Raw genomic sequence first — 25,417 nt, 5'->3', positions numbered from 1 at the left:
TTTTTTTTTTTTGCGGTACGCGGGCCTCTCACTGTTGTGGCCTTTCCCGTTGCGGAGCACAGGCTCCGAACGCGCAGGCTCAGCAGCCATGGCTCACGGACCCAGCCGCTCCGCGGCATGTGGGATCTTCCCGGACCGGGGCACGAACCCGTGTCCCCTGTATCGGCAGGCGGACTCTCAACCACTGCGCCACCAGAGAAGCCCTAAATGTGTAATTTTGAGCAAGTCATTTCTCTCCTCTTGGCCTTAATTTTCTCTTTTGTGAGTGAGAATTGCTATCATTTGTAAAGATTAAAAGAGGTAATGTGCCCTAAACGCTTAGCAGAGGATCTGGGTCCTGAGTGTAAGGTCGGATCTTAACAAACGGCACCGCGAAACAGAGGAAAGCTTCAAGTGAGCTTTATTAGGGAGCGCTCCCGGGCGAGGTTCACTGGTCCGAGAGAAAGGGGCCAGAGAAGTCACACCCGGGCGAGGGTTGGGCAAGATTTTATAGGGAAAGAAGGGAAAGGGGTGTGGTGAATCCGGGAGGGCGCAGGGTATTCCTAATTTGGTGGTCTTTTCGGGTATCCTGGGGGACTGTTAGTCCCGCCCCTCGAAAGGCGGGAAGGCTGGGCCGGGTTCAAAGTCCCCAGGTCAGTTCCTGGAACTGGGTGGTCCGGAATGTCTCCAGGGCAGTTTCTGGAACTGGGTGGTCCGGAGAATTTCGGTCTGATGCAACCTGTGAATCTGATTGTGTTCCCCTGCCTCGGGCCAGTTGGCCTTACACTGAGAAAGGTCAAAAAATGATAGGTGAGGAAGGGTCCAGAGAGGGTTTTAGACATTGTTTTAAAACTTAATACATAAGAATTAATCACTTGAGAAAATGATTTTAAATGCCTAACCCTACCCTATCTCCCTGCTATGAGGTTCTGAGTCTGTAGGTCAGCGGTTGGGCCTGGGAATATGCATTTTAACAAGCCATCACTCTAGTTGATGCTCTTATAAGCAATCCATGAGTCACTCAGAAGAGCCTTGAGAAATGCAGTGGTGATCGATGGAGTCGCACAGAACAGAGTCAGCACTTTACAGTTGCAATGGTACTGATATAGCCATGTTTGACCCTCTAGATCAGGGGTCTTACTCAGTAAATACCTGGAAAACTATTTATTCATCCATTCAATCATTTACGTTTACAACATATATTCACCACTTTTCAAACATCTCTCTGCAGAGGCATCAGCAGCCTCAGAGATTCTAATTTAACTCATCTTGTTAAAATCATCCAGGTGATTTTAATGTGGGACCAGTACTGCAAACTTCTGCTCAAGGTGTTGATTTGAAGAAAGATTTAAATTGCTATGAGATTTCAGCACTATTTAGCAGGCAAATTCCTTTTCTAGGACTGATATAACATTCCTCTATAGGACTTAGTGCACAAGTGCTACTCAATAATGCAGGATGGATAGCTGGAGAAAGAGCTATGATTCTAGAAAAAGTCTGCATGAACAATTGGTGTGAGTGAATTAGTTCTGTCCTGCCTCAAATGCAGCCATAGCATAAATAACATCCTGGAATGTATTCTACTGTGGTTTTTTTGCCCCAGAAGATTGCTTTCTAGCAATGCCTAAAGAGAGAGGTAGGGGGTAACATATTTTATACCTGTCGGCTGAACAACGCAGCTGAATGAGCCAAAAATGAGCCTCAGAGACCCCTCACAGTGATCTGAGAAGGGACGTCGGGTTTTGTCAAGGCTGCATGTGAACAATGTCCACATAAAAAAGAAAAGAAATTCCCATGGCAATTATTTTAATGAAAAGGACACTCAGTGTCAGGCCTATACATTATCCTATCCAGGAACCGTTCCCTGATGTCTCAGAAAGGTAAGAGCGTGTCCTTTGATGTAAGGCTTTGTACTTCTGTAAAAGCTTACTTCTGAGGTTCAAAGTGCTTTCCACAGACTTCCTCAGTCCTTTCAACCCCTTTATGGGGGTGGATGGCAAGTGTTATTCTCATCTCGCCGAGGATCGGAAAGCTGAAACACAGAGAGGTTAAGTGGTGTGTGCAAGGCTTATCCTTCCACCTTTTAGGATGACACTCAAGGCTCCTAACTTCCAGAGTTCTGAGAGTTGGCCCTGTCACCTCTCTGCCTTTTCATCACAAAGTTAACATATAATAGTTACTAAAACAAAAGAAAAAGTATCTACCAACGTAGAAGACAGATATTTTCAATTTATTACAGTCAACTTCCTGAACTGAGTTTTGTCAGGGTCAGGATATCATTACTGATTCACAACATAGGTCAATTTTTCACATTCATTTTTTTATTATTATTTTTGTTGGAAATCACACAGTTGCATTGATTTCATCAGTTACACTTATTTCATCAGGTCTCCATAAGGTGCTATCTTTAGGTCGTGGTGTGAAATGGTATACTTTCTTATCATATTCATCTCACTCTCACAGAAGGGGTATTATAAAGCAACCTTGAGCATGTAGTCTACTTAAAAGATAACTGAGATGTGATCATTTTTGAGTACAAGATAAATATTTTTCACCCTGGGCAAAATTTTAAATAATAATGTTGGTTTGATCTCTCAGCACTCTAGTCATTAAACTTTATCCTAGGACACCAGAATCACATGAGGCCCACAGTGTTCTAATACAGAACAAACATCAGAACATTAGAATTTTGAATTTAAGTTATAAAAGTAATACATGTAAATACAAACTGAAAAGAATAAAATTTAGCTCACAGAAAAGGATTTAAGATGAGAAGTAAACACCTTCTTCTCTGTATCATTTTGCTAAATTTTCTGGTTTATACTACAATATACCATATTCTAGCAATATATCTTGGATAGTTTTTCTTTAATCAATTTCAACTGTATAAATGTAACATTTGCTTTCTAATACTTACATAATATTCCATTGTTTGGCTAGATAATAATTTATTTAGTCAAATCCCCTAGTGTTGGACATTTAAATTGTCCCTCGTTCTTAAATAATTTTTTAAAAAGCTGTAATGACTGAACAGTCCTGAACATGAAGAATTTTATGTGTCAAAATAAAGAATATGTTTGTATATAAGGAATTTCTAGGAGAAAGTGTAGGTAGAGTTTGTATATTATCTTTTAAAATGTGTATACATTCATAATATATATAGGTATAAATGACTAAAAAATATATATATAATACATATTACATATATTCATATATTTTAACCTATGCTCGATATATATTGCTACATTTTCCTGAGAAGATTTAAAACAAAAAACATAACCTCTTAAGCCCCAGCATAAAGTAGCCACTAGATCAGAATCTCCTAGGGTGTTTGCTGAATACAATTTTTTTTCTTTCTAAAGCCAAACAATTAATTCTGAATCACAGCTTAGTTAAATTCTCCAGCCTATAGGATTACCAGCCAAAAACATAAAGATCTCTTTCCAGTCTATAATCAATGTAAAAATCTAACTTTTAAAAATCGTAAGGAACAGATCTGTTTTTGTGTATATTTGATACAGTAGAGAGGGCAGCATGAAATTTTCAGGTCACATTGTTCCTGAAAAACGAGCAGTAAAATTCAGCAAAACAGTAGGTTTCTGCTTCATGGGACAGAGATTTTTCAGTGACTGGCACTTATTGGAAGGATTAGGTATCCACTCAAGCAGAACACTGGTTGTCATTGTTACAGATGGAAGTTTCAGAGCTGAATGTGAGAAGAACTGAGCTAAAACTGTAGAGAAGAGTTTTCACAGAATTTCCAAGTCTATAGAATTTCTGTTCCTTATTTTTATTATCAGCAATTTCATGCAGATATTAATATTTCTTAAGAGTTCTGGGATTTTGAGCAGGAGTGGAGTTGTCTGGATGCTTTTATGACTACCTGTGGTCTTGCAGAGAACTATTCCTAGAAAACAAAAATGTAAGAAAGAAATGAGTTGCTTTAGCCTTTCTGAGCAGTTTACTGCTCCCTTTACCAGTTTAGAAAATGTATTGCTTGGATAAGATCCCTTCTAAAAAGCCTTAAGGGATATCAAGAAATCACCCCTCTGAACCCTTCCTTATTAAAAAGTACGTAGGAACCAGTTTTGTCACAAGACAGTGCTCTTGGTTATCGGGAAGTTATTACACTTGCATAGAAATAATTAAACTGCTGGCTATGAGATTACTGAATACTTTGAAGGAAAAAAATTATTTCATAGAAAAATATTGCACAAGCCTTAACATAATCCATATTACTGGCATATTCAGTTTTTCATTCCCAAAATGTTGCTACATTTTGGAGCACCGTGTTGATTTTAAGAGCAATTATATTTAAATAAAAACATTTGTGCATATTCTAAATGAACAGTCTCATATAATCCTATTATATTAATATATTTAATATATATTAAATTAAATATTATTATTTTATTAATTTTGTATTAAAGAACAAAATGTTGTGGGGTGGAATATTGGAGCAAAGGAGAAAGTAAATATCATCTGAGAAGAAATACTAAATTATTTCATGTTTCACTGTCAAAAGTAAAGGGACAAGTTTAAGAATTTATGGTGCCTGTAGTTACCTTGACTGAGGCTAAGGGCCAGCTACTGTTGTTCTTTACTGCTGTGCTCAGGTTTAGGCTTCTTAGCACAGAAACAAATTCATCTTCAAACACTACAGTTTATTAGACAAGTTAATCTGGGACAAATCATATAATCTCTCCGTAGTTCAACTTCATTGTCTATGAAATGGTTAAAATTATGGCAATGCTCTCACAAGATTGCCAGGAAGGTTAATTATTACTGGACATGCAAGTTCATTATTGGACTTGGCACAGTGTCTAATACTAGGAAACATTCATCATTATCCTTCTAACTGGGGGCATCTTTGGACCCATTGTGGTTAGTTAGCCCTAAGAATTCTCCCCACTCCCCAGGCTTTGAAAGTCTTCTATGAGCAGAGAAACAATAAAGAGAAAAGCAAAGGGAAGAAGTGGTATTTATGGGTATCTACTCTGTTCTAAACACTCTGCTAGGAACTTGATAAATATTATTTCATTTAATCTTTTCACCAATCTTTACAAGGTCAAGAAAATAAGGCTTATAACGGTTATTATTTGCCAAAGTTCACAAAGTTAGCAGGGTATGGAGCAAGTAATTGAAACTTAGTCTGTCTGCAAGGTTGGAAGGAAAGACTCAATACTCATATACCATTGACTTCACCCTGCTCCAACCCAGTGCATCTCCAACACCATCACTAATTTGTAATGAAAGGACCTGCAACTTTGAACTTCGATACTTCCATTTCAAACTATAAGCTTTTTTCCTGTTAGTTTTCTATTATCCAGATCTGCTTTGTATATATGTATATATTACCACAGTGGTGGGATACCCACTGTAGTAGAATAATTACCCCAAGTTCTGAAAAATCAGCCTCTTTCCTTCTATTGAGTTGACCTCTGCATACAAGATATCAGAAAATCTAGACATTTCTACTCTAGACTCAAAAGAAAATATGATTTTATAGTCTAAACTGAAAAGAAAATCGTGATCTAGATTGTTCGCTGTTGTATAGAGAAAGTATGTGGTACGTACTAATTTTTCACTAGTTGACAACTTGTGTTCACATCACAGGGAGATACAATAGCAAAAACATTGACTTTAAAATCATTATTATCTAGGTTCCAATCACACTCAACTACTTAATGGACGTGTGACTTTGAAAGTTGTTTAACCTATTTGAGCCTCAGTTTTTCAGATGAATTTGAACAGTAATAGTACCCATCCCATAGAGTGACCATTTGGATAAATGGGATAATGTATATAAAGCCCTTGCACTGTGCCTGACCTTCATTAAGCCTGTTAAAATGGTACATGACATCAAGAACTGCTGAACACTCCACTTGTAGAAATGGGCTCCTTTAACACCTATAATAAGGAGAGATTAATCCCAGAAGGTAAATTAGATACTCCAGCACTGCTATAAAAGGGAGGCCATAAGTTCACATATACCATTACCATGCCATTTGGCTGGATAAAAAATGCAGCATTTGGAAATTCCTCAGTTGTCAAGGTTTTGAGCAGTGTAGGCCATCACTAGTAACAACCAGATATTCAGAAAAACACCGTGAACAAGCCTATGCAAATATCTCCAGGGGAAAGGAGTGAATTTAAGCACAACTCATTTTAAAGATGTTCTTCATATATTGTGTATTTGCTAATTGGATGGACAACTTACTCTAGCTCTGCTCCTATGAGGCCAGCAGCCAAGTGAAGAGCTTCAGGAAATTTCACAAACTCTATATCGTGATATCTTTGGGAAAAAAAAAATCAGAAGCTCTAGCAGCACTGGGCTCATGTACACACAGGGGAATATTGAGGCAGGGCCGAGTATGGCTGTGCCTTTTTAAGTGGGGCATTCAGCCTCCGGCAACCACAGCCCTCAACACAGTGTTGCATGTGCACTCACACCATGCACAAGTCACCCTTTTGTTTGAAATTCTCAGCTCCTGCAGGCATTTGAGTGTCTGACCCACCTTAGAGCTTATGTATATATCATCCTGCTGTAAATGTCCTTTGGCCACACCTTTCCTCTCCATGCATATTGAGGCTTATTTCTAGAGAAGAATACCAGGATTACATCTAAACTTTTTTAGCTCCTGTAGGTCCCTGCACGTCTATTCCAACATCTTTAACCCTTTGTTGCACCCTCCAATAGACTGAAGAGCCCTAATGAGCGAGAACCACGGACGGTTCTGGCTCACAAAATCACAGCACCTTGCCCAGTACTCAGTTCTGCACAGTTAGGGAATAACTGGTATGGAATGGCTAACTGAAGGAATGGTAAATAGAATGCGGGGTGGTTTAGAAATTGGACCTGTTGGTGAGAGCTGTGAGACCTTACAGCAAGTCATTCATCCTCCTTCTCTTATTCTATATATAATGTAAAGGTTGGATTAGGTCTCTTCCAATTCTAAAATTCTTGCATCCAATGAAATACCTCATCTCCCTTGTTCATTTTGTCTCTATTTTAAGCTCAACTTTACTGACTCGGGGTAAGCTACTAAAGTCTGTACAACCGGGATATTAGTAATATCATCTTTATCTCTTGGGATCCCTGCAAGAACTAATTAATAAATAATGTAGAGAAACTTAGATAAAAGATAAAAAGAAATGGGAAATTACATTTTCATAATTGCATTTTAAATGGCAATTGTTGTAGGTCTATGTTTCACTTAATAACAGAACTTTAGCTATTAGTGCTTATAAAAAATTAGTTCTAATTTTACATTCCCTTTTCCATGAGGAACTAATTTTCCTTTCTTTTTTTTTCAACTTTTACGATAATTTTTTTAATAACCAATGGATCTGTTGCAGTAAACATGTGAACCCTGCATCCTTATTTCATGAGAATAAAGGGTTTGCAATATGCTTTTCCCTCCCAGTATCCCAAAGGCTAACAGTGCCTGGCAAGGAGTAGGTGCATCAAAGCTGTCTGACACTTGAGTGAAAGAAGAAAAGCAAAAATAACATCAACAGAAAACAACTCATGGCAACTGTATGGCCTAAACTGATAACGGATCGCCTATGATTTTAGGCGTTATGTCTTCAAATATTTTGTTTTAGCACCCGTAAGTATTTTGCAGGATGCCTCAAATCCAAATACTCCAAAACTAAGCTGTAGTTAACAAAATCAGCTTAGGCTTAGAAGTATCTGCAGGGGAGCGGTGTTCATCTCTTCCACTTTGGATTGAGGTAGCGGCAGCTAAGATCAAGGCTGCCAGGCAACCTGTCTTCTGGTCCTTTCTGGAGAGAGGAGACTAGGATGTTTGAAAGCAGAGAACTTCCAGCAACCAAGAACTACAAATTTCTGCCACCTCTTTGTAGGGCAGGACCTCCCAGAGCTGTTGCACTGGGAGTCTGCACACCCCTGGATGACAGGTCACTATACTACAAGGGTGACTGTGGCCCACACATGAACTGGGAGGATCAGAATTCCCAGTCTTGCTCACTTGCAGCAGGCTTAGGTATGGTGTCCCACACAGAGCTAGAACTCCCTAAGCTGGAATAATTCTTTCTACTTTATATGATACCTCCATCTAGTTACAAGATTTCTGCCATGCCCAAGAACACTTCCTCTTCATTAAGGAAACTCCTCAGGGTATTTGAAAAAACTTCTATCCTTGTGCTCCCTTTGCTGGTTTTTAATGTAACAATTCACAATATCATTAGGGAAAATACTGCTACTTGCTTATGATATTCAAGCTATGTGTTATTTTTGGATCTCAAAGTGATGCTATTGACACATACATTATAGCTTTTGTCATTAGTGATAAAGGATTTGCACTAATCTTTGCTCATCTCTTGTGATCAAGACACATTTTAATACATTTGTTTGGGGCAAAGAGCACAAGGCTGTGACTCTCAAGTGGAATAGTGTTATGTAGTTCACAAGAAAATTTTAACTAATATTGCATTAATGTTGCCCATGGCCCCAAGGTCTGGCCCCTTTGAGACGAGTTGGAGCTGATCTTAAGGTATCACTTCATGAATATTTTATGGCTTTAGAAAAATCTGATATGAATTTTTTTTTTCTCTACCTGCACATCTTTGAACCTTTGGTTTTGTTTCTTCTTTGCTTCTATATCTTAACCTTGATTGCTTAGTATTAGTTTTCTATTTGTGTAACAAAGTAACACAAACTTGGTGGCTGAAACCATGCACATTGATTATGTCACAGTTTTTGTGGGTCGGGAGTCTGGGCACAGCTTAGAGGGGTCCTATGCTTAGGGTCTCACAAGGTAGGAATCGAGCTGTCGGCTAGGAGTGGGTTCTCATCTGTAGATTTGTTGAGGGAAGAATCTGTTTCACTGCTCATATGGTTGTTGGTAGCATTCAGTTCCCTGTGGCTGTACAGTTCATGGCAGCTGGCTTCTTCAAAGCCAATAAGAGAAAGAGAGACTCTAGCAACACAGACATTGCAGTCTTATATAATGTAAGCATGCACATTGCATTGCCTTTGCCATATTCCCTAGGTTAGAATCAATTCACGGGTCCTGCCCAAACTCAGGGGAGAGGATTACATGAAGACATGACTTTCAGCAGGTGGGAGTCACGGAGGGAGCCACCTAGAGCATCTGTCTGCCACATGATTCCTTCAGGTGCTCTCATTCTAGTGTGGCCTCAGTTGCGCCTCTTGAATTTCTGGTTCCAAGTCTGATATATTCTACTTTTCTCATCTGACCCCCGTTATTAGTTTTAAATAGTATTCCTCCCTCAAAACCTTATCACATATGGTCTACAGGGATTTTGTGTGTTTGTTCACTCAGCAAGTGTCTGTTAAGCACCTACTATTTGAAAGTTATAGCAAAAACATGGAATAGACGAAAATGAGCAAAAATAATGCACCAAAACAAAGACCAAAGGTAAGCAAAATACTGCATTCATAGAGCTTACACTCAGAGCTCCTTGCATTTGGGATACCTGTCTGTTTACCCAAGTCATAAATGAATAGAAACAAAAGAGCAGTTATAATTCATTCTAGTTCTATAAGGTGTGTGAAGGGGTGTGATGTAATCAGGGCAGTCAGTGCAGGCCTGGGAGCAGAGTGAACCTTCAGAAACCAGTCCCCCCCTCATTGCCTAGAAAAGGCAGGGAAAAGGCATTTGTTTTCTAATTTTAACCTCACAGAAAACTAATAAGGTAGCACTAGTGGCCGCATTTAATAAAAAAAAAAGAAAGCTGAGGTAAATAAATCAGCCATAGGTCAAATAATTTGTAAGTCATATGTAAGATTTGAGACCAGATCTTCATTCCACTAATAGCAGTGCCCCAGAATGTAATTCATATAGGATAGAAAGGAATTTGTTTCTTTTTCTACTTTCTCTTTATTTTGGAAGTAAATGTAATAGATGAAATAGATTTAAGTAAATTATCAATCTACATTGACTTCTGATTCAGTAACATTCAAGATTTTCTTCTAAAATAAATTTTAATTTTAGTAGTACGTAAACAATATTCAGTTTGTCATTTTATTAGTAATGAGATGGAAGCTTTAATTATTGTTATTGAGGACTTAGCAACTTAAGTAATCAGGTCTCAGTGATGTGTCTCATTTAAATGTGCATTTTAATAAAGCATTTATTCTAAAAGGTGAAAAATATTCTAATAGTTTCAACTAACCTCAAACTTAAGTATTTGGTGATGCATTAAAAGGAATGTTTTTAGAATCAGAGCTCATCAACACTGGTGCAGAATTAGCATTCTATGTCTCAGTTTGATAGAGAACTCAACTGGAAAGACATTCTCCTCTCCGTGAGATTTGTGTGTTTATATTCAATATTATAAATAGAATAGATTCATAGCCAACTGCAAATGGCTTCTTCCAAAATGACCTTTTTCTACTGGTATAAACCAAGGCTATCTGTCACTGTGATATAGCATTATAGCTAGTAAACATTTGTCTATTCAAAAAGCAAAGATAAAGTATTCAAATTATCAACCAATTTATGAAGAAGCTACTTTAGGAATGACTTTGATCTTTAGCCATCCACAGCCTGGTTTTGGTGGAAAGTGGTAAAGGGAAACTATTTATTTGCCAGCATTTGTTAGTCTTCACAATTGAGGAAAATGAATGAAAAATTAAAATGAATTTTTTATTAAAGTATTAAGCTAACTAAATGAGCCAGTGAAAAGTGTTTCCCTCATCTGGAAGGCCATTTTGGCAAGTGGTTGCCTCAGTAACAATTCATCCGTGTTTGCTACAACTTGCTAAATCTCTCCCTATCTTAATGAATTTAGTGATCCTGCAGGAGAATCTACACTTCTTGCCTATGGGGCTTGGCACATGTAATTTTCTCTAATAAACTGACCACTGATTTTCTCCAACCAGCAAGGCCTCTAGCAATTCATGCAATAAGCACGCTAACGAACAGAGTTTTGTTTTCGTTTTGATTTTGTAATCATCAGTGACTCTATGTTCAGACAATAAAAAAATACAGGCAGGTTTTCTAAACTGGTTACCAAAGGACCAGAGTAAGTAATGGATTTCATTGTTTTTGTTTGCATGTTGTTTCCTGTACTGAAGAAAATATTTAAGGCAACTAATAATTACAGGCGGAGAGTTGCTAATTCCTGGAGTTTTTCCATGCAAAGCTCTTTTAAGCTTACAGATGACTTCCATGTCCTACTCTAATCCTGAGACCTGCAGGTTCTAACCACTCGGTGATGCATTGAGGATAGACCCCCATTATAAGGATGCCAACCTACATTCTTAGCAGGATCACTTACAGCTTTGATACATAATGCCATTTGCTTAGTAATTGTGATTAAAGATATTTCCACAGAAACATTAATTTCTTTCATCATTTCTATCTCTAACAGTAAAAATATCTGTTTGCTCCATATGCAAAACTATTCTATGAAAGGTCCTGAAATGACCAAAGGCTCTCTATTTTTAAATCATCATTGTACTTTTATCACCATAAATGAGTAAACTATCTTCTAAAGAGTGGGCGCTATTCTGAAGCAGTTATTTTTGTTCAGAGAATAAATACATCTGAGGGAAGCACCAGCTACTTCTATGAATCACCCTGAGAAGAGTGACAAATTCATAGAGAGTAAAGGGTATAATATTGATGTTGATAACAGTAATAATAATAAAAATGGCTAACAATAAGCACTAACCTATGCTAGACACCCTGCTTAGTATTTTATAGACACATTCAATCATTGTACCACTCTGTGAAGCGGTGACTATTATTATCTCCATTTTACAGATGATATCAGAGTCTCAAAAACAGTTTAATATTTGCTCCAGTTCTCACCTAAGTGTAGTATTTACAAATTGCCAAGTTTTCTCTTACACAGGATTGTTTGGTTAGTTGTTTGCTTTGGATTTGTGATGTATAATACATACTGAGAAAAGCACTTCACATTTCTCTGTCCCTTCCAACAACCCTGAGAGATTGTAGGGAAGCCATCCTTACACCCCACCCATGATATCAAGAAGCATATCGCAGTTTCAGTAGCTAAATGCCCTGCACCACATCTTACAGTAAATTCATGGTGGGAAGCTTAGAGCTCAGCCTGTGCAGATTCTAGTTGGTACCTCAAGGCCTACTTGAGCTTAAAACGAAACCAAACAATGCAACACACACACAAAGCCTCAGCCCATCTCAGAGCATGACGCATGCTGCACAGTGACTTTCTTCACGGTAGAATAAAAGCCCCACTGGCTGATTGCCAAGGCCTCTGTGATTTATTCCTGTTATTTCTGAACAGAGACCCTCACGTGCCATCTGGCTCGTTTGTCTGCAAAGACCAAAGTTTGTTATAGGCTCCATTCTGTGCTCTGCCTTTAGTCTGCACCTTTTTCACCTATAGGTCTAGCCATAAGCCTCTGACTTGGCTCTAACCCGCCACTTATGTATCAGAGGATGAACCTGTGGCCTCTTCAAGAAGTGTTCCCCACTCAAAAGGAGACGCTTTGACAAAATAACATATTTTTCTGATTATAAAAGCTAACTCAGGGCTTCCCTGGTGGCGCAGTGGTTGAGAGTCCGCCTGCCGATGCAGGGGACACGGGTTCGTGCCCGGGTCCGGGAAGATCCCACGTGCCGCGGAGCAGCTGGGCCCATGAATCATGGCCGCTGAGCCTGCGCGTCCAGAGCCTGTGCTCCGCAACGGGAGAGGCCACAACAGTGAGAGGCCCGCGTACCGCAAAAAAAAAAAAAAAAAAAAAAACGTGTATACGCCTGATCTATTTACGTTGCTATATTAGTTTCCTAGGGCTGCTGAACAAATGACCACAAACTGGGTGGCCTAAAACTATAAAAATGTATGATCACAGTCTAAATCTGAAATCAAGATGCCAGCGAGATCATGGTCTCTCTGAAGCCTCCAGGGGAGAGCGTTCCCATTGCTTCCTAGCTTCTGGTGGTTGTTGGAAATCCTTGGCCTTTCTTGGCTCGTGGCTGCATCACCCCAATTTCTGCTTCCATCTTCACCTGGCCATTTTCTCACTCTGTGTGTTCATCTCTCTGTCTTCAAATCTTCTCCATATAAGGACACCAGATAGATTTGGGGCCCATTCTCCTCCAATATGAGTTCATCTTAACTAATTTCATCTGCAAAGACCCTATTTCCAAATAAGATCACATTCTCAAGTCCAGGACATGAATTTTGGTGGGACTTAATTCAATCCAGTTCAGTTGCTAGACGGCTTTATTTGAAATAATGGTTGGTTAAATGACTCTTAGCCATACCCATCGAGTAGCCCTCAGATGCCTGTGAGTATACAAAGATATCTGAGAGACGAAACCACAGTTAGACACTCGAAATTGTGTCAAGGAGCAAAATCAAAAGGGAAAAAAATCAGATAGGCATAAGTACCTGTCTGTCAAACCAGCCTTTTGAATATTAGCATTATAGATGATTCCTCATTTACTTTTTAATATTGTTAGTGTTTATGTTTGCTTATCAAGCTATCTTGTTTGCAAGAAGTGTTTTGCTTCTTGACACTTGTGAATTATATGTGTCCCCTTCCTGAGTAGCCATCCCTCTCTCTCACACTTTATTGTCTATCGATTTGGCCTGTCTATACCTCCTGTGTGCCCCATGTGGTGGTTTCCTGCCTTACAACCTTTGTCCAGGCTGTCCGCATGCCTCTCTTGGGCTTGCTTATCTTTTTTTTTTTTTTTTTTTTTTTTGCAGTATGCAGGCCTCTCACTGTTGTGGCCTCTCCCGTTGCAGAGCACAGGCTCCGGACGCACAGGCTCAGGGGCCATGGCTCAAGGGCCAAGCCGCTCCGCGGCATGTGGGATCCTCCCGGACCGGGGCACGAACCCACATCCCCTGCATCGGCAGGCGGACTCCCAACCACTGCGCCACCAGGGAAGCCCTTGCTTATCTTTTTTACTCTCATCTCTATTGGCACCTCCTAAAGAATGACTCCCTGGACATTGTTCTTACTTTTATTCTGAGCTAGACATCCTCTCTCCATCTGCTGTGTTCAGTGCAAAACACTCTCTTTATACTTACCAAACAGCTTGATAATTACCTGTATCTGCTTTGTCCTGATGCACTGTGAGTTTGTGGAAGGCTGGGAAGGTATGGCCAGCACATAATAGGTTCAGAAAATTCTATATAAGCAAATGAATAAGTAAATTATTGACACAGTGGCAAACCAAGGCACAGTGGTAGGTACCTACTAGAGAGTGAACAAGGAATCAATTCTGACGTGAGAGAACTTGCATGGATGGTGGATAATTGCCTACAAATCACCATGTTTTGAGACAGACAGTCTCAAGTGTCAGAAGAGAGGCAAAATGGAATACATTAGGAAACTGCAGATTGAGTGATTATTCCAGCTGTAGTACAATCTCTGGAGATTTCATGATAGGCATGGGATTCAAGGTGGGCATTGAGGAATAGCTCTTTTTTGTGGAGATGGTCTGGTGGGGCAGGTGGGACCACTAGGGAATAGTGAAGGGTGGGGAGAACTTTAAGGCGGAAGGGAAATAAAGCATGATTGAAGGCATGAAGATGTATACTTCTAGGACCCATTGAAAACCAGTAAATAATTCAGCTTTGATGCAGGGTTACAAACATGATTAGGTAGTTGTGATGAAAACAACTGAAAATTAGATGGGAATTAGATCACAGAGGCCTTGGGGGCAGTGCAGAAAGGAGACATTATAGGGGCATAACAGAAGAAAGATGTGTTCAAAGCTCTGTCTGCCTTTGTGTGGTGAGCTTTCACTGTCCAGTGAAGACAGGCTCTGAAGAAGCATGAGAGGGGCTCAACGTAGAGCGTAAAGATAGCACACTGCTGAGGAACAGGCCCTTATTGGATAAGGGGCAGAAGGAAAAAATGCTGTAAAGGAAAGGCAGAAGTGTGATTTGAAGGGTGAAGGTGACCAGATCTAGTAAATCTGATAGAAGTAAAGGGAAACTAGACTTGTAAGATGGAGGTACTTGTTGGCCTTCCAAAATCAAAGGTGGAGGAAGAAGAGAACTAAAAAGTGGGTCCCAGTGTGACTCTGTGAGATTGCTCTCATGCCCCAGCCAGGATGAACTGCATACTCATCTGTGTTCCAACAGCATTTATTTTCGTTTTTTAACTAAGTGCTACCCAAATTGTAGTCTGCGGGGTAAAGGCTGTTTTGCAAACTGATAGTTGCCCATCTGCAAGGATAAAATACAGAAGTTGAGCGTAAGCATTTAGTAACTATGGTGGCAATTTGATATTGTCACAACATCCGTAAGTACTATTTTATATTTTACAAATGTACCTGTGTACCACAGATTGGGGAAACAAAAAACGAATTGATCCTCCACCATAGACAGTTTGAGAAGCTCTGTTCTATAAAACCAGTCAGTTTCACTGAAATAAAGCATAGTTTATCTGTCTATTCCTCCAGTAGCTTGCCAGTTCAGTGGAGCAAATGGAGGGACGTAACTGCATCGTTCGAAAACCCCAACTTCAAGCATGGGTCAGATCACAACACAAGTGATCAATAAATAATTAGAATAGGATTGATCTTGATAACTAGTTGGTCATTTTTCACCATTGAGAGAGCAAGCAGGTTCAGGTTGACTGCTTGGGGTAGAAGTCATCGAACTGGAACTTAGCAGACAGGAATAGACACAAGCAGGGATAAATTCAAATACATAATCATAAGTAAGCAGGACACAGTTCCCATAAGATGCCACAAAAGAGAGAAGAGCCATGAAAGGGAGCTAGAAAAGGTAGACCATTTGTGCGCTTCACACTTTGGGGAAGAAACCCTTAGAAAAGAGTGCGCTGAAGATGGGGACAAAGAGGCTGAAACTGACACTGTCTTCAGAATCGCAGGGCACAGTGAGATCTGGCTGATGAACACACTTTCCTTCTGAGACTATAGCTTCTCTCTGGATCAAGTTAAACACCTATTAGTGCAGAATTGGAAAAGTGCTTCCAGTTTTCAAAGTCCTGAGCATGATCCATCCCAAAATAAGCAGCCTGGTGTCCTTGACCCAACAAAACTCTGCTTTCAGTGATGACTTTCCCAAAGAAAAACAGGTGATTACTGATCTCACTGCAACATGCGCCGTGCTGTCCACAGATTAAAGCCGTTCTAAGGGTCTGCTACAGGTCTGTGTAAACCTTCGTTGTTACACTTAATCTACCTACAGGATTTCAATTAGTTTCCATCTGTGAAATATCAAATTGAATCCTTCTGAATGCCCTGAGCTCTTTCTAAGCACCAGCCTGTGTTGCCAAAGTGACAGTTCGCATGGAATCTAGGCCATATTTCAGAGAATCTGGTCTGACCAGAGAGTCTGGTCAAACTTGATAGGATGTTAGTGACAGTCTAGCCAAGCTTCCATTTTGTAGAAGGGTAATTAAGTCACAAAGTAGTAAAACAACTAGTTCAAGTGCACATAATGCGCTATTTCAGATCAACTAGAATGGAGTTTTCCTATCTGCAAAACCCCTCACACTTTCCACTGCACCTCAGTGCTTCTCTGTCAACTGTCCAGTCATCGCATTATGAATTTACCGTTGGTTACAACAACAAAAACAACAAAACTCCCAGACCTTGAAACCAGTTGATTGTTCTTGGAAAATAAAAAATTCTAATGTGTGATTTTTGTCACTCTGCAGGAACTACAGAGGGCCTCCCTGTGTCTCCAGATATTGTAGCATTCCATGGTGGTTAAGAATGGAACTACTAACAAATAAGAGTTAACATTGGCAGAATAAGGTCCATAAAAATAAAGCAACCTTTACAATGAAGAAATACCTGTAAATTATTTAGAAATTTTAAGGACATTCTGAATGTTCCGCTCTGCAAATACAAGTTTTAGGTTTTCAATTATTTCACCAAAATTCCATGTGACCACCAAAAGTTTATTAGGAGGCAAGAGACTGGATTTTGACTACATGAATTTGCAAATCTCTTCTTCACAGTGAGGTGTTCATAGTACCTACCTTCCAGGGTTCTTATAAAAATGATTCAAGGTAATAAGTGTAAGATGGCTGGCATGATGTTGTAGACATGGTACGCACTCTACAAATGTTAACCACTGATATTAATAATTAACAGATGGTCCTGCAAGGAGGTTTCAGTATATGAGAGGGGAGATTGGACTTGATGATGAGTAATATCTTTTCTGTTGCTGAGCTTCTTATGACTTTGGTGGTCCTTCCTAGATTTAGGCCACTGGCAAGTTGACTAAGCCCGTGTCTCCATCTCCAGCAAAACACTACTTTTAAATACTTTCTTCCAAATCTAATTAATCAATGGACCGCAGTCTGATTGCACTTCTTACCTTGGTTTTAAGGTGCTCAGTCATTATTGAAAAGGAAGGAAACTAACCCAGAGGGAGCATCTACCGTATGCCATGATCATTACTCATGTTACATGATCTATCCAGCATCGTATGACAGGGGTAGTGTCATTGCATTTTGTAGATGAGGAATAAACCCTCAGACGTATTGACTCATCAAAAGTCCAAATCAGAGTGACCATACAATTTATTGTATAAACCAGGACACTTTCAAGAGTAAAAAAGGGACATTATTAATAATTATTCTGGGTCAATGGTTAAAAATCATGACTGTCCCAGGTCAGGTGGGGCACATGGCCATTCTCCCTGTGGATAAAATGAAGTTATAGAGCCAGAACCCAAACACCAGACAACCTCTAAATCCTGTGTTTCACTACAATTATGTTGAAAAGATCTTCCCTGTTATGATTTTATTATACTGAGCTGGCAGCCAGAGCCCAAATACAAGTGAAAACTGAGATACTAATATGAGAACCTAGTAACCTGAGGTGGATATAGGGGTCAGGGCATCAATAGCCCCTGGAGCTGGTACAGAGTCAAGAAAGCTGTTATACGCTGAACGTTGTTGCTTATGTCCCCAAAATGCATATATTGAAGCCCTAGCACCCACTGTAATGGTATTTGGAGGTGGCATTTTGGGGAGGTAATTGGGTTTAAATTAGACTGTGAAGGTAGGACCCTCGCAGTGGGATTAACGTCTTTGTAGAAGGAGGAGGAGACATGGACCTCTCCCTCTCTCTTCCTGCAAGCACCCAAAGCAGGCCACGTGAGCCACAGCAAGAAGGTGGCTATCTACAGGAAGCAGGCTCTCACCAGACACCCAATCTTTCTGCACCTTGATCGTGGACTTCCCAACCTCCAGAACTGTCAGAAATAAATTTCTGTTGATTAATCCACCCAGTCTGTGATAGTTCGTTATAGCAGCACAAACTAAGACAGGAACAATTATGAAGGCGTGATCTTGAAGCACTAGGCAGATCTTTAGAACTGAGGACAAGGCAACTGATAGGCAAGTCAAAGAGGGAAAGAAAGAGAGAGAGCAGATGTAGATAACTGGCACCTAAAGGTAAACCAGAGAATAAATTTGACTGGGGGCTGTCTCTCCTTCCAGCAGATAAGCTAGCCAGACAGTCCAATTGAAGAATGTTATACAAAGAAAGACACACACTCATACCTGATTTTGGTCAACTAAGTAATTTTGGGAAATGTTACCAACAATAGGTTGTATTTACAAATTGAAGAATAAGAAAGGGATCATTAATGTCTATTGCATTTGCTTGGTCATTTATACTTGACCAACAGTTAATGTTTGTTGAAGCCATAGGACATGCCACTCACTGCTCTGCATGTTTTGTATGTATCTGCAGATTTCAGCTATGCTGTGAGGCAGGTACTGCTTTGTTTTCCATTTTACAGACAAGGAAAGTGAGGTATAGAGATGATGATTAACTCGCCTGAGACTTTTCTTATACAGAGTGGGCAGGTTAGTTTCCCATAGCTGGTGGATCAAATGACCATACACAGAGTGACTAAAAGCACCACAAATTTAGTCTCTTATACATAGTTCTGGTGGTCAGACATCTAAGATGGGGTGGCAGAGCTGTTCCTTATGGAGGCTCTAGGGAGAATCTGTTTCCTCGTCCCTTCTAGATTCTAGAGGCCACCTATGTTCCTTGGCCCACGGCTTTATTCTCCAACTTCAAAGCCAGTAGCATAGCGTCTTTTAATCTCTCTCTCTCTCTGTGTGTGTGTGTGTGTGTGTGTGTGTGTGTGTGTGTGTGTGTGTGTGTGTGTGCTTCTTCCATCATCATGTCACCTCCTGCCTCCATTGCTTCCATTTGGGCCCACTGAATAATCCAGGATAATTATCCCATCTCATGATACCTAATTTAGTCATACCTGTACATTTCCTTTTACTTTCCATTTCCATTTTCCTTTTACACGTCCTTTACTATGTAAAGTGACAAACAGTATTCAGCCTTCCACGGCAGGGTTCAAGCCCAAGTCTGGCTGCAAAACATGCTGCTATAAACTACTGCACTATAGTGCCTGAAAACATCTCAACAAATATTTATCTTCATTGTGTGCTGTATGCCAAGCCCTTGTCTCACGTTGGGCATATGATACTGAAGACACAACTATGATCCTGACCTCGTGTGCAATACTGGTATTAAAATATACACAATCACAAAGCAATGAACAGTGCACTATGGAAAAGAGGAGACAGGGAAGAGAAAAAATTACAAATTAGAGGTCAAGGAAGACTTCTCTAAGGAAGTAGCATTTAAGCAAAAATCCAAAAGATGAAAAAATTTACATAGTGTGTTCATATAATATTTGAAATAGCTTTCAAAGGGGATTGATGCTAGTTATGTTAAGAGACTAAATCATGGGTAATTCCATCCTTCTTTCTGTTTCTTTCTCTTAGTTTTCCAAACTTTTTTTTTTTTTTTTTTTTTTTTTGCAGTACGTGGGCCTCTCACTGTTGTGGCCTCTCCCATTGCAGAGCACAGGCTCCAGACGCGCAGACTCAGCGGCCATGGCTCACGGGCCTAGTTGCTCCGCGGCATGCGGCATCCTCCCAGACGGGGGCACGAACCCGTGTCCCCTGCATCGGCAGGCGGACCCTCAACCACTGCGCCACCAGGGAAGCCCTAGTTTTCCAAACATTTTTAAATGATGAAATATTACCTTTTTTAGAAAAATAAAAGAAACATTTTATGAAAGGGGTGGGGGGTGTGTTGCCCTTTAAGATTGAATCTGTAGAAAATTTTCTCAGTCAGCTGTGAAAATGAATGCCAGACCTGTTTCCAAAGTTTGTCCGTAGAAGACAGTGTCTCTCATTCAAATGCATTAAAGTTTTCTTTACGACCAGTGCTTCCTTAGATTGCAAATTTCTCTTTATACTCAGCGTCATGCTGCTGTGAGAGAAAGTGGAAAGTCAACCCTCTAAAATACAACAAAAGTTGGAAAATACTTGGATGTTTTAAACATTTAGCTTTTTCAGATTATACTATTTTTAATTTCACGCTTGCTTATGTTTTGTGTATGGGAAGGACACTGCCTTACTGGAATTCCGTTCTAGTCAATTCCATTGCTCTGGGAAACCCGTCCAGTCTATATTTAGGACAATGGACTTAGTAGAGAAAGGAAACAGGCTCTTTCATCAATGTTTGATCTGATTGATGCCTCCAAATGCTGGTCAGTTTTCCACTGAACGTTACCATGGACAACAGTTTTAAGAAATTTATATGAATAAAAGAGAACAGGATAAAAAAATACTGTATGAACATTTGTCTGTGTGGCTATGCCCATTTTATTCATGTGGCTGTCTAGATTTAGATCTTAACATGTTGCTGATTTATTTCTCTGAGCCCTTATGCATTCTCCCCTGGAATACTGAAATGCATACCTAATTGGTCTCCCTCTCCATTCCTCCTTATCCCATCCCAGTCTTTCAACCCACTTGCTGCCAAAGTAATCTGCCAAATGATGCTCTCACCACATCCCTCCCTGCTCAAGAAGTCAGTGTAATGCTAGACCTATTTACTATGTGACAAGTACTAAGCAAGGGCTGGGGAGTTACCCTTTACAATCTAGTAGAAAAAAGAAACATTTGAACAATGAGCTCTAATACAGGGCTGGATGACATCAGTGTCAACTGGAGTGTAAGAATCAGGCTTCCAGAGCACAGAGGAATGAACAATGAATTATCTAAAAACCCAAGCTCTAGCTAAATAGAGTACTTCTGAAGGGCCTTTGTTTCTGGTTTCAATCCTTCTACATTTAGCCCGTTCTTTGCATTCATGAACTTTCATCTCTACATTTTTTATAAGCTACTAAAGAATATTCTCCGTTAGGACTTTTCTAAAAGGCAGGTTTATAAAATTCATATCATACCAGTTAAAATAGTAATGGGAATATATTAATTCATATACGTGAAAAGTTTAGAAATAATTCTAAACTTTGAGAAACTATCTCAAAGTGAAGCTTCAGGTGAGGCTTAATCCAGCAATTAAAATATCACACCTGAGTCCTGGTTTCCTTCTTTTCTATGCCTTCCAGGCTGAGGACCCCTGGTTATTCTAGGCTCATTGTCAAGTAGCAGCAGAAGGGCTTAGTTCAGGACCCCAAATCCTCCTACCAACTGCAAAAAGGAAAACAATTCCTTAGGAGTCTAACACAGTTCCTAAACCTTATTTTCATTGACCTGAATTGAGCCACGACCCCATTTATGAATCAGTTATTGTCACTGGAACATTATATCGATTGTCTTAACCTAATTTGGGCCCATCCCTAGAGTTGATAGTGGTGTTAGCTATTAGCTGATAGTGAAAATGGGGGAAGAGTGCTTACCTAAAAGGAGAACTTGGTACTGTTTTACCAAAAGAAGGGTGAATAAACTGGATGGTAAAATAAATAAGAAAGGAATGAATGAATTGAAAACCAGATACATAATTAATAACGTTCTTTAGCCTCATCATTCTTGGACAGTATTTCCATAATATCTTCTTAGGCTGTTGAAGGAATCTCCAACTCAAACATCGTTTAAATTCAGAAAGGCTACATTATATATTGTGTTTTCCCAACAAAACCTAGCATAGCATTTTGCATAAAACTAGCATTCAATAACTTTTTCATTATTCCTTATTCCAAAAATTTCCACTCCACCTTTCTACTAATTTTTTTCTTGAAAGTGACCGATGTTCTAATTTTAAAACCAAAGTGTCTTCCATGTCTTTTCATGGCTTTATTTCTTTTTAGCTCATTTATTTTCAGCACTGAATAACATTTCATTGTGTGGATGTACCACAGTATGTTTATACATTCACCTACTGAAGGACATCTTAGTTTCTTTCAAGTTTTGGCAGTTATGAATAAAGTTGCTACAAACATCTGTGTGCAGGTTTTTGTGTGCACATATATTTTCAGTTCCTTTGGATAAATACCAAGGAACATGATTGCTGGATCATATGGAAGGAGTATGTTTAATTCTGTAAGAAGCTGCCAGACTGTCTTCCAAAGTGGCTGTACCATTTTGCATTTCCACCAGCAATGAATGAAAATTCCCTGTTGCTCCACATTCTTACCAGCATTTGATGGTGTCAATCCAACTACATTTTTTGAAACCAATTTATCGTATCAGTGAAAACAATATTTCTAGAACTCCTGAAAACATTGTCAAGATTTGCAGTAGCCATCTCTGGAATTTGGACTCCTGATTTGTGTGCTTCGAACACTAACCTCTCCAGGGTGTAAATTAGAGTTAACTATATCACATATATATATATATATATGAGATATTTTATTGAGATATTTTTAAATCAACTGTATGAAATATAGCAGAGGGCTTCCCTGGTGGCGCAGTGGTTGAGACATATGTTCGTGCCCCGGTCCAGGAAGATCCCACATGCCGCGGAGCAGCTGGGCCCGTGAACCATGGCCGCTGAGCCTGTGCGTCCGGAGCCTGTTCTCCGCAACGGGAGAGGCCACAACAGTGAGAGGCCCGCGTACCAAAAAAAAAAAAAAAGATATATATATATATATAGCGGAAACCCTCAATTTAGGTCCTTCTCAAGGTTTGCAGTCAGATAAAACACTGACTGAACCCATAGATTTTTATCCCAAGTTCCATGGAGACTAGTCCATGGGCCTCAGGGTATCTGTGAATTCTTCCTAATTGTGTGAGAAATTGCAGTGTGTGTGCCTTTTTCTAAGCAGACAGTTTATAGGTCTCCTCATCTTCCTAGAAGTGTCAATGCCCTATTAGAAATAAAGAACAAGTTCTTCATCATGGATATAAAAACTGAGACCCCACTTTCTTCATCATTCATTCATTCACTTATTCATTCCTATGAGCAGCATGCATTGAGTGCCTTCTATATGCCAAGCATTACTCGGAAACCTAGGAATACAGTAGTGAACCAGTTGAACAAATTCCCCACAATCATGGAGTGAAGAATACAGGTAATAAAAATAAAGATAACTGTACATGGCATACATAATTTCAGGCACTGAAAATTCTGCCATCAATTAATCAATGTATACAAAGTGTTAGTAACCAGAAGCTGCTTTAGATACACTGAGTAAACATTAACCGATCTCATATTACACAGTTCTGGATCATTCCCAAATCTGCATTATTTATTAATCCTGTCTTTTCCTCTGATGCGCTAGGCTCAGGCACACAAATTTCAAAGAGCCTGCTGGACACTGTCAGGTGTATGTCACACTGGCTCCTATAAATCAGTTTCCCAAAACCTGGTTGATATTTTCCTCTCCTCACACGCTTCCATGATTTTTGACTCAGCTCCAGCCCCAACCCATTTTTATTCCTTTTTACCCTATTTTTATTTATGTTACCACCAAATCCTACTCACCCACTTAAGCTCCATTCCTCAAAACTTACTTTTTACCCTTTCTTTACCCCTCGCAGCTCATATCCAATCACTTTCCAAGTCTAGCTCAATGATCTCTCACTTCGAAATGTGAATTTTAAATGTGCATTTTAAAAGCTGCCTTGTTACTGGTCCGCTACAAAAGCTTTATGTTTCATGATCACTTCTTAAATCAAGGTCAGACTCCTTCTGACCTTGATATGTGTGTACTTTGTGCTCCCAACTTGCCTTTTCACACATACCTCCAACCACTTGGAACACTAAGCCTTCAGCAAGGGCACCGTGAAGACTTCTTTGAAGTCATTCTTGGTAACTGCACTTTTGTGCCCTTGGAAATAATCTGACTGATAAGTGATAGCAGCCTTCATAATTATTACTGAGCACTTATTGTGGGTCTGACACCTGGCTAAACACTTTCCAATTATGAATGGTAGGTCACGTAACACAAAGAGTGTGGGCTTTGAATGTCAGCTCTGCAACCTATTTAACTGTGAGACTTGGGCAAGTTACTTAAATTCTGTACCTTAGTTTTCTGGGATATTGAATGAGACACAATAACATCCACTTCATAAGTTGTAGTGACGAGTCGATAAGATAATGTAACTTCTCGCCCTGCCTGATGTATAGTAATCACTCAGTGAAATGTTGATTGTTAGTATTATCATTAAAATTCATAACTGGTATTCAGAATAGTTATTATTATCTGTATTTCTGTATGAGACTCACTAGAAGGCTAGATGCTGTATATTCTTCTGTTAGATAGTCTCATTCTCACTTCAGCGTGTCAGAAATATTTGCAGATTCCTTGCAACCTTCTCCACGAAGCCTAACATTGATTTTCCTCCTTTAATATCATTATTCTTTGTTTATACTTGATCTAGGATATTCTTCACATAATAGGGATATTTATATATGTACTTCTTCCTGAATTGGATAGTTTTGGAGACAATATAGATAGAAAAAAAGCAAGGCATGGAGTAAAAGGACCTGGTTTTGAACTCTGACTCTGCTGCTTCTTAGCTGTGTGACATTGAGAAAGTTACTCAACCTCTCTGGTCCTCAGTTTTCTAATCTCTAAAATGGCAACAATAATACTTTCTTTCTGGGCTGTTTATGAAAATTAAATAATCTGGCATAAGAAGAGCACCTAGTACTGTGCCTGGCATGTAGGCAGGGTCCAGTTCAGAATAAATTCTCCTTTTACAGTCACTTCAGGAGGACACATTTATTCAGCCTCTTATTCTTCACAGAAGTTAGCACACTGTCATACATATATTCGGTGCTTAGAAAATATTGAATCAAATTAAATTATTGTTACATCCAGTGACAGCAAATGATCATATAAACAGCAAGGACACATTGCAATATAAAGATATTAGCTGCATTTGTAGTTGCTATAATATTTTCTGTGATTTAATAACTGCGTATCAGAATGATCCCTGGGGTTACCTCTTACAATATCTCTTACAAATGGCTAGTCTGGAGAACTGATCTTTGTGAATTCTTCACCACCGTGAAGTGATTTCTCGCTAGTCTGTATTCATCACACTTTGGAGATAGCCTGGTCATAGACTTTAACACTTGAGTTACAATTTTTAGTTCACATTTCTGCATTTCCTACTAAACTGAATCCCTCAAGGAGAGACTCCCCTCTTCTTCATCTTCCATTCCTAATCCCTGACACAGTGCCTTACCTGCAGAAATATGCCAGGCAGTAGCCTTGG

General features: G+C 39.5%; 1 protein-coding gene across 5 annotated transcripts in view; it reads left to right on the top strand.

Moving 5' to 3' along the window:
* KCNIP4 (potassium voltage-gated channel interacting protein 4) overlaps positions 1 to 25,417 on the top strand; it is a 1,198,945-nt gene that overhangs the window by 722,590 nt on the left and 450,938 nt on the right. The window lies entirely within an intron of this gene.

The sequence above is a fragment of the Globicephala melas genome, chromosome 5, assembly GCF_963455315.2.
Source record: "Globicephala melas chromosome 5, mGloMel1.2, whole genome shotgun sequence".
NCBI lineage: Eukaryota > Metazoa > Chordata > Mammalia > Artiodactyla > Delphinidae > Globicephala > Globicephala melas.
Note: the sequence above shows the minus strand (reverse complement) of the source record. Positions and strands in the feature narration are given on the sequence as shown.